Source organism: Crocodylus porosus, unplaced genomic scaffold (assembly GCF_001723895.1).
Source record: "Crocodylus porosus isolate Cpor-Errol unplaced genomic scaffold, CroPor_comp1, whole genome shotgun sequence".
In the NCBI taxonomy this organism is placed as follows: Eukaryota; Metazoa; Chordata; order Crocodylia; family Crocodylidae; genus Crocodylus; species Crocodylus porosus.
The window spans coordinates 6,371,022-6,383,435 of record NW_017728920.1 but is presented as its reverse complement, the minus strand read 5'-3'; the positions used below and the strand labels follow the sequence as shown (position 1 = coordinate 6,383,435).

Below are 12,414 nucleotides of genomic sequence, written 5' to 3'. Positions count from 1 at the left end.
GCGGCTCGGCCAGCGGCTTTCTCCTGTGCGGAGCGTCTCAATGGCGGCGGTGGCGGAGGGGGCGCCTTCTGCTCCTCATACCGCCTCTAGGAGGAGCCACCAGAGCCTGGTCCGGCTCGAGCCCCTGCTGACGCCCCCCCACTTCCCCCCCGGCTCCGAGGCGCGACTCGGGATCGGGGCGCGGCCCGGGCCTGGGACCTGCGCGGGGCGCGGAGGCTGGTTGTTTCCGCGCTGGGCGTCCCTGCCCCCGCGGACTTACTTGGTTTGGCCGGGGCGGCGCGGGCTGCGGGGCTGGGGGCCGCACCTGTTACTGCGGCCTCGGGCAAAGTTGCATCAAGTTGTGTCTTTTGTGTGCGAGACCTTTTTTGACCTCCGCCTCCCGGGTCGCTGGGCTTGGAGAGCCGCGAGTTCCTCCTCTCGGTGTTTCCTCCACAGGCCTTTGCTCGACCTCTCAAGGTGCTGGGGACAAAGCGGTGTCGCCCTCCTCGGGTCTGTTCTGGCGCCGCCAAAACTTGTGCCCACAATGTTGTACTTTTCCAGGGGAAAGAGAAGGGGTCGTTTTGAAGACTTGCCTGAGAGGCATTGCAGCACTGCATGGGGTTTGGGAGCCGGGGGGCTGTGGCCAGCGTTGCTACTAGTTCTCTCTGTGAGGAGCAGGAATCCTGGCTTTGGTTTAGGAAAAACCCCCCAATTTTTGGGAAAACAACCCAATACAGGAAGAAATTACACATACTGTGTCTGAAAGGAGGAGAAACATTTTATTTTTTTTAAAGCATCTTTTGTGGTACAAATAGCTGTACACGTGTAGTGTTATTAGTAAGTACGGTGTGTACTCACTTTATGTAAATAGATGATGGTTATACAATAACGTTTTGACAAGAAAATGATAAACATTTTAAATATTGGAAATGTTCTTGAATTGCTTTAGATGAACGGCAGTGAGGTGCCATGTGATAATGGAAACTGTAAACAACTGGAATAGAAAGAATGATCTATGGTGCACAAGCTTTTCTGCTGGTAGGTTGCCCTGTTCATATTGATAAAGTTATTCCTCCCACCTGACTGCAGTCATATATAGGATTAGACTTTACTCTTATATTTAAAGTCTTGCACAAAATAGCGAGAGATTACATTACCACACATTCTGTTCAAGCTAGCATTGTTTTTACATAATTCTCTCGGAGTTATAACTCAAGATTGTCTTTGCATGATTTTGGAGTCGACATCAGTGGTTCCCCATATAAGGTTGAAAAGCATTACTGTAAATCCTGATTTTCATGCCATTATTTCAATTCCACCTTTCCTTAAAAAAAATTTCTGCTATGTTCTAATTGGTTATTTTGCTTGTGGTCAAAAGGATGCTGATCTCCATTAGGTGTTTAAGAACATAAAACATGTGCATCTAGAAGCAGTTTACAAGGTCTGGTATCAACTTTTGTAATAGAAACATCAAGTAAATCAATAGAGGCTTCAAAAGAAACTACAGGAGAGTGGTAGCCCCTCCTAGCTTCTCCCCTTCCATGGGAAGAGGTCATGAAAACCTCTGAGGGTACACCACAGAGATTTGGGAAAAGTATAGGAAATAATTATGTTTTTTGAAGTACTGGTAGGTGTGAACAGTTTGATAGCAAATTTTCTCTCTTTAGTATGTAAATTACTAGTCAAAGTAAACAATTGTTACTACTTTTTGTAGATGTATTTAAAGAGAAGAAAGTGTTCCATGTTGAAAAAGTTATGTCAGTGCATTTCTGGAAGGTGTTCAGACACCTATGATGAGCTTGGCATAAGAACTGGAATGGGACTGAGAAGGGAGTTTATTATTAAACAATATAAAGCAACTTCCTTTTATTGTGGTAAAGCAATTAATGTATAACACCATAAGGCAGCAGTAAGAAGAAGTGACAATCAGTAGCCTATTTATATTGTTTGGTGATGGATTGCTCTGAGCAATAATCCTATATTATTCCTGGCAGACATCTTCACATCTGTGAGAATGCAAGTGATCAGCAAGCCCCCGGGGGTTTTCATGCTGCAGCAGCTATAGCAAAGAGAAGCAGACAAAGTATCACCATTTGGCTTTGATCCAAACAAATGTTTCTTGTCATTTGAATCTATCCATTACAAGACTGGTATTATGTTTTAGCATTCTTTAACATTAAAATATACAAGTGCTAAGATTATAGGAGTAATATTCCTTATTAAAGCAAATGGAGTCTACTCTGATTTGTTTTTGCAGACCATCTGCCAGTTGATTTCCAAGTGTAAAACAGATCTGTTTCTTTATCAAAATAAGCATATCTGTTGAAAGAAGATATATGGATTACTGGCTGTGTAACTCTCAAGCTATTGGAGTAAGAGTGTTTGTTTATGTCACACTTGTGAATGAAAGCTATTATTCTTACATTGTAATGAATGTTTCATGACTTCAAAAACCCAAGAAGCTCAGCCTTATAACCATTATTTTAATAACTTCATTATGTAGAGGTGTGTTTTTCATTTCTTTAAAAAACCCAGTATAATTATTTTGGGACTTTAAAATGGCAGCTAAAGACTATTAAATTAAATTACAGTTTTGACCATTGCAGTGAATTTATGGTACCTCAAAGCACTGCTATGGTAGAGATGTAAATTAGGATCTGAATTTATTTGCTTTTTTTTTTTTTTTTTTTTGTATGGGAGAGGTACCCCTATCTTACTTCAGTGACACTCCTTAGCTCCTTGAGGAGTGCTGTTAACACTGCTAGAGGGAGCATGCTTTAGCTCTTCTAAACTAGAAGGATAAATGGACTTCATGCTTGACCGTACAAGGGAGGAAATAAAAGAAGCAACATGAAATATTACTCAAAAAGTAGTTAAATGTGATTGGGCTAAAATTAATGTACATTAGGGATCTCACCCTCTTAAGTTTGAATATTTCAAATTTACTTCAATAATAATTATAGGGAAAGTGGGAGTGAGGTATCTCATGCATACTATAATCCTGGCTATTTCACTGTAAACACGTATTATAGCACGAGTGGTTCAGGTACTTCCAGACAGAATGTAGGCAAGTGCTGTGTTATTATTTTCCTTAAAAAACGGAGAGGATATCTTAGTGCTGAAATGCAACACTCCTGCTTTCCCTTATCCATTTCTTTCATAAGTACAGGCTACCAGGTGTCAAGTGAAGCTCATTTTTAGTTTCCCAGCGAGACAAAAATAACCAGTTTTAAGGAATTCAAAGGTGTCTTGTCTTCTTTCTTCCTGTTCCCTGTTCTTTATTGTCGGTTGTCTTTCTCCATGGCCCTATTGTCTATCTTTTGATACTGGGTTCATTATTTTGGAAAAGATTGTGGCAGCTGGATGTCCAAGAACAGGTACTTTTTACTACCCACATGCATCTCAAAAGGCTCTGCAAGGATATGCTGCTGTGATCATATTTCAGAATACCAAATCTAAATCATCCATTAAAAATAGTTTGTTAAGAATAGAAAGATGGGTATTTGATAGTCCTCCTTTGAGTTGGGCTTCTTGCTATATTCTGGTACTACTGATATGGAGATATCCCCATCTGCCCCCACCCTCACAACCCATCACCCCACAGAATGAAATTTACATGCACATCACCTTGACAGGAAAAAATACTGAACTACAAAGTTTTTTTTCAGTATGGGTCTGGAAGTACCTGATCTATGCTTGCTATAATAAATAATTTTCAGTAAATTTAAATAATCTTCCTTAAAATTCATGAAGCCTTCAGATCTTTAAATAGATTAAGGTTCAGCCAGATAACAATGCATGGTGGTGTTTTTATCTATTTGAGACCATTCCTAGACATCTGATACACTCCATTTATTGCCCATGCACAAGTGCAGACATTTGCTACCATTATACAGTGCTGTCTGTTAATTTGGGGGGGGAAATGTAATTATTTATTTCAAAGTGGCCTTAGAAGCCTTGAGGAATCATGCCTTTATGATCTTTTCATGTAAATATTTCCAATTCCTAGCTTGGAACACCTGGATAAATTCTTCTTTGCATGTCAACTTAGTATGGATCAGCCTTCTGGCTGATAGATATGTACTTTAGAAATGCAAATTGTTGAGGGTTTTTCTTTAGGGTTAACAACTCATTCTAAACCTACATAACAATAGCAGGAACAGGGTGCCCATATCTATTGTTGAGCAACTTGGGAAATGAATAATTCTCAACAAGTCATTCATTACATTCTTTTAAAGGCAACTGAATTAGTGCTTTTGTACTTGGGATTTGCACACATACTACCTCATCCAAGTTTATAAAAACGACAGGAAAACAGCAGTTTTCATACAGACATTCAGTTTTTACTGGTAGAACTGCTGTTCTCCCAGAAGGGACCATAAGTGTTCATGATTTTTTTTTTTTTTTCCCCACAGCAAAAATGGAGAAAAATTACCTAGGAAGAACTAGGGTTAAATTACATTCCCTTCTGAGATGAGCCACAGCACAGCCCTCCAGCTTCTTTGGTTTTGCTTCCTTTCCACCCCCCAGGGCAACCATCACTCAGGCTATGCAGGCTAACCCTGAGCAGTGAGCAGTCTGGGTCAGCAGATCAGGACAGCCCTGTGTGCTGCTGCCATTGTCTCCAGATCAACTGAGAGAGCCTATAGAGCACCCTGAGAGGTATGCACAGGAACCCCCCTGCTGTTCAGCATGAGCACCACAAGCTCTCTGCTCTCCATGGGCCCAGCATTTGAATGAGCATCTCTGGGTAAGTTTTTCTACCAGGAAAACAAACCCAAGAGAATTTCCCCCAGATCACTTGAACATGTATTCCCTTTGAAGCTGACAGGTTGGATATAGAAGACCAGACTTTGTTATGGGCCTGTAGCAGGGGACCTGAACCCTGTTACTCAGATGCAAGGGAGAGGGAAGAAGACTCCATCTGTGTACCAGGAGCTTGTGCCAAAGTAGGCCACAGGCAGGGGGGAGCTTCAGTGGATGGCATCCGGGAGGGGACTGTGAGAAACACTTGTGAGAGGAGAAGGGGTTGAAACAACCAATGCAGAGGGGACCTACATTTGGGAGTCAGGGCTTCTGTCACTGTAACGGGATGGAGTATCAGGAATGCCAGCTGAACCTTAATTAAATATGAAAAACCTAGGTGTATGGCCAGGAGGATAGAAGTCTATGATGGGGGCGGGGGGGTGTTGTTGTTTTTTTGTTTTTTTAATTTAAAAAAAATTAAGAGGAGGTGGAGCTCCTGGATGCATAAGCACCATCTGTGAGTCCTAGCAGTTTTCAGGCCTGCAGGGAGCGGAGCTCCCTCAGGGAAGCTGACTACAGGGAAGCGCTTCCCAGGGAAATGAAGCTACCCCTAGAAGTGAGATAGGTTTAGCCTTGGGGTTATAGTTTGTGGGATGCTGGCTTTGTAAAGGCAGTATGTATGCATTTTAGTTGTGCTATTTATGTTATGTTTGTATAACCAGTGGACTGGATATGGCTGAAAGGGGAGAAGAGGAGGACATGAGGGTGCTGCAGGGGCACCCAGCATAAAGCCCATCCATGCCCTGGGTCAAGGGTGCCAGGGAGTCTGTGACCAGGAACAAGTTGGGGCCGAATAGGCCAGGGGCCAGAGATACTGCCTGGCTGAGGCTGAGGGGGCAAGAGCCTGAGCACAGATGAGATGATCAGGGCAACCAGGGGTTAATCAGAGGCTGTGGAGACCAGAAGGCCAGACCCAAGACAGTGTGCCTAGGCCATCAGTCAGCAGCCAGAGTAACCCATAGGCCAGTATTTCCCAAACTTATCCTCAGTGTGACCCCATTTATGACCCCATTTCCTCAGCGTGGCCCCCTCTCTCCCAAGCCACAGCCCTCTATAACCCCAGGTGCCCCTTGCTCCCCTCCCCCACCAGATGCCCTCAGGCTAGGGCCAGGGCCAGAATCCCCCCTGCTTCACTACAGCACCACCTGAGCCTTGGCTGCCACCTATGGGTGGTGGTGGCTGCTGTGGCTGGAGCAGAGTGCACGACCTGGCTTCTCACCCTGTCCCCTCCCTTGCAAGCAGCACTGCTGGAGTGGAGCCCAAGTGGGGGGAGTATGCAAGCTGCCTACTGCAGGCTTGGGGCTCATGGCCCTACTGCCCTCCCCCTGGGGGCTCTGTGGCCCAGTGGTTAGGACCCAGCATGGGAGGGAGTGCTGTGCTGCACCACAGCGCCATGGCTGCCAAGTTGAGGTGTCCCCTACTCACCCAAGAGCAGCATGGGCACAACTGTGGCACTACCACTTCTGCTGTCATGCCTCACCTTGGTGGCTGTGATGGTGCAGCACTCCTTCCCACAATGGGTCCCACCTGCTGGGTTACAGAGGCCCTGCCTGGAGCTAATCGGGCCCAGCTGCAGCACCGCACCCTGCTGTGGGTACAGAAATCTCAGGGTGCACGTTTATTGCGACCCCATCCACTGATGTGACCCCATTTGGGATCGCAAACCACAGTTTGGGAACCACTGCCATAGGCTAAAGCTAGTGAAGTTGAGGCCTAACAAGGGATCAAAAGGCAACAGTAACAACTACAAGGCATGGGTATGGTTGTAGGGGTGGAAAGAGGCCACAGATTTAGCTCTTAAGGCATGGAGGGCCTGAGGGAACAAACACTGAGAAAGGGAGAGGGAAAGAGCACTTGTGGCTCACCAGCCTCCAAGGGCAGCATCCCCTCATTACTTCCAATGACAAAGCATGGAAGATGGGGAAGCATCTGGGAGTCAGGAGCAAGGGCCTCACAGGATTGGGGCATCACAGCAGCTCTCGGGTGCCAGTGTTGTCACAGGCCCTTATTAAAAGAGCAAATTACAATTAAAGAGCAAATTAAAATATGGCAGAATTGTTTGTACTAGCAGTTGTGGCCATGGGGACATGAAAACTTATATAGCGCTTGCTTTTCTGGAGGATGGGAATTGGATCAGCATATAACTTTAAATATTGTAAAATGTTTGAATTTCCAAACCTGAGGTTTTTTGGCATAACTCTCAATGTTTATTTAAACTGAAGCACTAATCCCTAACAATGACTATTTACATTTGAAAGGGAAACATCTCCGTCTATATAGATAAGGATTGGAGTACATTTTGAAAGAAGTTTCCCATTGAGAGTCTATATCTGTTGAATAAGTGACAGCTGTGAAAATATGATTAGCAATTTATCTGTCTGCAAGGATGTAAGTATTTCTGTATTTTGTAAATGTAATTGTAAATCGGGGATAATCCCTGGCATGACAGCCAGATGCATATCTGGGGGGCAGAAATATCTGCATAATATACGTGCTCCTGAAGAACTGAATATAGAGTTGGGCAGATAAAGTGAAAATACTAAAAAAATGCTAGGCGAGGCAAACAGTTGACTAGGGAAGTCCTGATGTCTTGGAGGTAATTCCTAGTCTCCACCTGTTAGGGTTGGTATAGCAAGTAGAGAAGTAGCAGACTAGAAATGCTGAGAAGAGTATCAGATAAACAGTTTATTGGTCAGAGAAGAGATATTACTCTCTAGTGAGAAAAGCAGAATGAGATTCTCTTGCATTAAAAAAAAAATGTATTTGGGAGTTTTATGCAGTCTTTGTGCAATTTACAGTTTATTTTGCTTGATTTTTGTGTTGTTTACTTTCCTGATTGTGGTAAAAGTGATTTTTAGAACAATGAATAATTGCAAGCATTTCTCTTCTGCAAAAGTGAGGACCTATAATGTAACTGAAGGGGAATACCTCATAAACTGACAGACTTTCTTTGCTGGAGTTTCAAGACCTGGTCTGGTGCAGGTGGGACTAAGGCAGGGTTGGGCAAAATGTGGCCCAGGGGTTGGATGCGGCCTGCCAGGCCATTCTATCTGGCCCATGGGGCCTCTAAAAAAATTAGAAAATTAATATTTTATATGCCCTGGGCTGCCTGTCATATGGCCCTTGTTGGCTTGCCGAAACTCAGTAAGCGGCCCTCCACCCAAAATAATTGCCCACCCCTGGACTAAGGTTTGCTGGGAAAAGGAGTGAAGGAGCAAAATCTAGTCTGTCCCTTCTAAATACATAGCCTAACAGTGGGGAGAGGCTTCAGCTGAAGGGTACCCCGATATCACGCTACCATAGCATGTATGGTTAGTTACAGGTAGGCTAGGCACGTCTCCTCTAGTCCCCTCTAGCACAGTGGTACTAGCAATGTGGCAGAAACAGTAATTGGGATTTAAGACCTATTCTTCATGCTTTGATACCTGTTGGGGATTGGCATTCATAGACCTTACCTACCATGGAGTAGGATATGTCTTGGAGCAATGTTCTGTTTGGTATTCTTTAAGCATACTTAGAGAATAAGAGAAACACACCTAAAACATGTTCTAGAGAGATCAGTGCAAATATTGCTTCAGAAATGAAGGTTATAGTCAAGTCCCCATGCCTGCTTTATTCTGCCTTTTATGGCCCTGGTGTGCTTTTGGTATACTATTCTAGTGTACTGTCTTCACTCTAAATCAGTGAACTGTGCTACCATTGGTACTGAGCCTTCAATTTCAGTACCAACACAGTGCTTCAATATCTAGAGCCTTGTGACTAAGAGATCATGAAGTATAAAGAGTCTCAGTTCCTTTCATCTTTGCAATAGCTAGTGCTGCTGTACCTGGTACTTCAGCACTGGGTATCTGAGAACCTATATTATATCTGGAGTCATGAATTGGTATTCAAGTGGTACTGGAGTCACCACCCCTTGAAGGCAGTGAAATCTAGACTACTAAAGTCACTAGTATATCCCTACTGTTGACCACTCCTATACAGATGCAGGCCAAACCCCATAGAACATCTCCTCCACTGAAGAAAATACGTTCTCCTTCACTCATCTCATCTGAACACAGTTCCCTGTGTCTGTCTTCCCTGCTTAACATAATGGTAGTCAAGGAGGGATTCTAGACAGGAATGCATGAAGGGCAGCAGAAGGGCTAAAGTAGGGGTGGGCAATTATTTCGGCTGGAGGGCCACTTAATGAGTTTTGGTGAGTCGTTGAGGGCTGCACACATAAAATGAATGATGAGCATACCATTTTAACAGATTTTACATAAAAATGAATCATATGCTAAAAATCAAAATCTATTATAAAATACTTTAATTTTGTTTCAAAAAATAATTTTTCCCCAGATTTATGTTTTTTGCATAGTGTATATAGAGGTGATTGCATAATAGCTTAAAATGAAGTCTTTCTCCCAAGGGAAACAAAATCAGCCAGCAGGACATTCAGAGAAGGGAGGACACCTGCAACCACAGCAGAGCCCTGCCACTGCCTACCCACCCCACAAATCATAAGGGAGCTCCTGCCACCACCTGCACCCTGCCACATCCCTCAAGCACCATCTGCACCCCAAACCTGCCTGCCCACTGCCCAACAGCCCCCTCCAGCCTGCCCCAACTCCCTGTCAGGGCCATGCAGGCTGTGCCTACCCAAAGCCCTGGGGTCCCCCTTCCACCAGGAGGAGCCCCAGGGCACTGGGGGCAGCCTCATCTGGGTGGACAGGATGGGAGCCACAATGGGTGCAGCCAGGAGGCAGCAGGTGGCTGGGCCAGCTTGCAGTTCTGCATGGGGGCAAGGTGGGAGGACCAGGGCTTCACCTGCCAGGAGGCACCAGGAAAGCTCTGCCACTGTTGGGCACAAGTGCAGAACGCCCACTGCATGGTCCTAGTACCCAGGATGGCTCCTGCCAGCTCTGACCTGTAGGCAAGTGGCCCGCTGCTAGCCCAGCCCAAGTGGAGGTGCCCAGGCCCAAGCACAGCTCACCTAGGACCTGCTGCATGGAGCCGGGTGGGCAGCAGGTAGAATCAATTGTCAGGCTGTATACATCCCACAGGCTGTACTTTGCCCACCCCTGGGCTAAAAGGGCTGGTAGGAATGATTATCCTGCTATTCCCTTCTATGTCCTCCTACCTCAATGCCCCCCCTTACCACCAATGGCTCTATTGGAGGCTCTTGATTGTATAGCTATATTCCACAAAACCTGTATCATCCACTCTATAGAGCAATGGTTCTCAACCTTTTCAAACTCTAGGCACCCCTTATTCAGCTGGATGCACCCGTCAGAAAATGCCAGCTCTTACTTTTCATTCATTTTTTGACTACAGAAAAGTTATAGAGCAATTCTGTTGCAAAGAACTCAGAAAGACCACAACAGGCCTGTAGCAGAGCCCCATACTTACAGGATGATGACTGCCAGCATGCTCCATGGGCAGAGGACTCACAGCCAGCCTGGTGGGAAAGTGGCAATCCCAAGGGACACCAGAGCATCCTGCTGCTCCCCTGCCCCTGGGGCAGGCAGGACAAGTGGCAGTGGGAAGCAGGTTTGCTGCTGGCCCCTTCTCTGGGGCAGAGTAAGAGCTGGAGTCTGGACCCTGTGCAAACCAAGAGCCTGGAGCCTGACCAACCAAGGAGGCAGGTGGTACAGGTGGACAGTACTGGCCCAGAAGCCCATCTGGGGCTCTCAGCACTTGGCAGTGAGTGCAGGGCACATGGGAGCAGCAGGCATCTGGGTTGACCCAGGCCAGCCTAGAATTTCTGATGTAAGTGAGTACGAGCCTCAGAGGAGAGTGGAACACTGGCACTGGCATTGGCCTACACCACATTTCTCCACCAGAAGGCAGGACTCAGATTGAAGACAGTAAGTCACCAACTCTACAAGAGGAACCCTGACCGTCCTTCAGCTGTCAAAGGTCAGGCACACATAAAGGCAACCCAGGGATTTGTGGTACCAATAGCCCCTGAGTGCCCAAGACGGGCCAATCCACTCAGGATTAACTCATAAAAAGGGGAGGGTAAGCCCTGAAGAGCCCACTTGCTTCAGGAAAGGCAGCTGAGGTGCACCAGTGGGCTGACAAGATGCCAGAAGTAGGCATGGACAGTATCACCTGAGTTATAGTTATGTATTTATGTGTCTCTGTGGTGGACATGTACACCTAACATGAGGCCAGACCAGGCGCCCATCGCAATCACCAACAAGAACCTGAGTGGAAAGGGGTGCAGTGTAGGGGAGGTAGAGCCCCACAGAAGACCTGCAACCACTGGGACTTACATCAGCTCAACAAACCACAGGATTTCAGGTACCACCCCCTGACAACTTCTAGTAACTCCAACTCGTGGCAGGTGAGCGATAGAGACAGGGCGGAAGTAGACACCTGTGAAGCGAGCAGCACCCGAACCTTACCTTGGGGTTGGTTGGCCAGCATCCTTCTACAAGGCCACTGTGAATTCCTATTTGAAATCTCTAGGTTAATCTTGTGAAACATGCTTGCACACCTATGTGCTCATATTGTGTAGCACCCCATTGCACCCTTGAAATAATCTCAAGGCACCCCCAGGGTACTGTGGCACCCTGGTTGAGAATCACTGCTCTAGAACTAGTTCATCTTTCTCAAAGAAGCAAATCACCTCAAACAGACCAGTGACATAGCTTCAGACATAGAAGAGGCAAAGCAAGGAAGAGTGAGAAAAAGCATCAGCTGTGAAGGGAAGAATGACTCATCTGTGTTATAGTTTCTTCATTTCTGCACAAGCGATATAATGTATTCTCTCATGCCTTCCAGGACGTCGTTACAAGCTGCACTGAATGTTTCTCATGCTGGCATGTGCTATGGTTGCTATAAGTATGAGGAAGTAAATATGGCTTTAGTTCTTTTTTCTCAGTGCATTCCAAACTAAATCATATTGCTGGCCCTGTACTTTTCCAGTCTTCAAAACCTCAACAGATGAATTAAGCAGGCAGTTCTCAAGTACCCAAGAGTGTTCTGTCAAAGATTCATATCTTCATAAGTAGGGATTCCTAGAAAGAGATGTTTGCCACAGGCCAGAGCAAGTAAGGCATTTTGCTTCAGATGATTTCCCTGACCAGATGTCTTCATCCGTAAGACAGAGTGAATGAAACGTGCCTTTTTATTGATTTCCTTTTATGCTGAGGAAAGAGAGGCAAAGATTCAGGATTGATGATCATGACAACTTTAGCAAGGGCTAAAGTAAGCAGGTATGACATTTATATAATGAGTGTCTCAACACAGTCAGCCCCCACTATCCTAAGCTACTTCAAAATCTCACAGTGCAATATAGAGTTCTAGGCAGACAAGGTGAATCTGATATCTTTTATTAGACCAACTTAAATAGTTGAAAAAAATGGTCTTAGCAAGCTTTCAGGTTTAAAAACCCTTTGTCAGGCTGGGGAAGCCTTTGTAGTTGGTATGTGGTTTTCCTGGATGAAATGAATAGTAAAGAAGCCAGAGGCTGGGCTGGTATACATACAAGACAGGCAGTCAGTGAAGATGTAAATTGAGGAGTCAGTGGGTGAGAGACAGGTTGGGATGGGGGGTGGGGAGGGGAGAAGGGGGAGGTGAATGCAGCAGGTCAATATATATACAGTTCTATAATTTTGAAATCTGTAAAAAAAAAAAAAAAAA

At 45.4% G+C, this 12,414-nt stretch overlaps 1 protein-coding gene and 1 long non-coding RNA gene across 3 annotated transcripts in view; one reads left to right on the top strand and one right to left on the bottom strand.

Annotated features, from left to right (window-relative positions):
- Nucleotides 1-567, bottom strand: part of LOC109312478 (core histone macro-H2A.2) — a 41,196-nt gene extending 40,629 nt beyond the window's left edge. Inside the window, exon 1 of one of the 2 annotated variants that reach the window (XM_019538533.1) lies at nt 260-567. The gene's annotated coding sequence lies outside the window, so the exon portion shown is untranslated. The remainder of the gene's footprint in view (nt 1-259) is intronic. The other variant, XM_019538532.1, reaches the window with a different exon arrangement.
- LOC109312479 overlaps nt 1-5,747 on the top strand; it is an 8,623-nt gene extending 2,876 nt beyond the window's left edge. Inside the window, exons 2-4 of the long non-coding RNA XR_002101826.1 lie at nt 2,271-2,274; nt 2,483-2,488; nt 5,736-5,747. This is a non-coding gene — a long non-coding RNA (uncharacterized LOC109312479). The remainder of the gene's footprint in view (nt 1-2,270; nt 2,275-2,482; nt 2,489-5,735) is intronic.
- The last annotated feature ends 6,667 nt before the right edge of the window (nt 5,748-12,414 follow it).